Source organism: Alligator sinensis, unplaced genomic scaffold, assembly GCF_000455745.1.
Source record: "Alligator sinensis unplaced genomic scaffold, ASM45574v1 scaffold628_2, whole genome shotgun sequence".
NCBI lineage: Eukaryota > Metazoa > Chordata > Crocodylia > Alligatoridae > Alligator > Alligator sinensis.
Window position 1 is genome coordinate 3,637,029 of NW_005841833.1, and position 1,849 is coordinate 3,638,877.

Genomic DNA, 1,849 nt, shown 5'->3' on the forward strand with positions numbered 1-1,849 from the left:
ATTTGCTCGTTTAGAATGTCCCTTTGGGTAGATCTTATCCATATGCTCTTTTGGTGAATTTATGCGTGTTTCTCTGTCAACTTAACAGACAAGGTTCTTTGGGTAAATCCAGTATCTTTTATTACGCCAACTAAAATGGTTGGAAAAATTCTTGTTCGCAAGCTTTCAAGTGCAAACACCATTCTTCAGCCAGAGGAAGCGTTTGTAGTTGTTTTGTGCTCTTCCTGGATGGGATAGAATAGAAGCCAGAGGCAAGTATGCGAGAATGCCAGTCAGTAAAAATGATGCAAGTTGAGGCAGACAGGGGGTGGGAAACAGGTGCAGGACTAGGGAAGGGGAATGTAGACCTGATGATAAGATGTAGCTGGTAAATAGTAGAGAGGTTACCTGGGGTATCAGATGTTAGGCAGGTTATAGAAAATGTGCCATAAATCCAACGTCTATATTTAGTCCATTATTTTTTGTATCCAGTAGTTTGGTGAAGTGAAGTGAAGTTTGTAAGCTTGTCTGCGAAAGGTGTTTTGTAAATTCCCTTTGAGGATTAGAACTGAAATTGGAGAGAGTGGTTGTCTTGTGAGAAATGTGCCCCCGCAGGTAATTGCGTATTCTTGTCTTGGTTAGATTTCCAGTGTGCATTCATTCTGGTGTGCAGTTTTTGTTTGGTTTCTCTTACATATTTTCCATCAGGGCATTTAGTGCACTGGGTAAAATGTATTACATTTCTGGGGGGTACAGCTATAAGATCCAGGAATGTTGATGACTCTGTTGTGGGGTGTAGTAATTGTGAGGGTGGTAGAGATATGGTGGCAGGTTTTACATTTCTTGTCATGGCATGGTCTAGATCCATTTGGTGTGCTTTGGGCCATAGGAAATTTGCTTCTGGTGACAAGGTTGGCAAGATTCGGTGCTTCCTCTGCCTGAAGAAGGATGTTTGTACCTGAAAGCTTGCAAGAAGGGAGTCGGACTTGAAGATCTACTTAGGTCCCTTCGGACCCTACATCTATGAATCTATGAAAGAAGAATTTTTCCAACTATTTTAGTTGGTCTAATAAGATATTGGAGTTACCCAAAGAACCTTGTCTGCCTATGTCCTAGACCAACACGGCTACAACCAATATCCCTGAAACATGGAAAATATTAAATCTCTGTCAACTTGACATTGTTACTGCTGGACCTAATTGTAGGAAAGGAAGAAATATCAGAAAGTGGAAAAAATAGACTGGCAACTAAGAAGCCTAAATATAGCTGTTTTAATTCGTAGTATTAAATGCTATTCTGAAAGCACAATGTCTTCTAAAATAATGTTATGTTAGTAGAGTTCAAGTTTAAGGCTTGAAGCTACTGATTAGGTTTTCAGGGTAACTGTAGCCATTGCTATGTCTTTAGGTGAGACTGTAACCCAGGGGCAGGCAATTATTTTGGGCAGAGGGCCACTTAACCAAGCTGTGGCAAGCTGTTGAGGGCCGCATAGGTAGCCCCGCCCCTTGACAGGGGTCCTGTCCCCTGGTTACCATCTTGGGACCAATGTCCTAGGGCCAGCACTGGTGGGGCCCAGAGCAGGGCGCAGCCTGGCAGGGGTCTGTGGAGCCGGGCTGGGCTGCACCAGCAGGGCGAGGGGGGAGCTGGCCCGGCTCCATAGCCCCCCTGCCAGCCAGGACCATGTACCCATGCCATCCTGCTCTGGGCCTTGCTGACACTGGACCTGGGACACAGGTGCGGGCCTTGCTCCTTCACAAGCTCACTCGCAGTGCCTCCCCAGCCACACAGTACAGGCGGGGGGCAGCATGCAGCCCCAACCCTGTGCTCACCGGCAGGGGAGGAGCTGGGGGTTAAACCGGGGGGAGAGGGG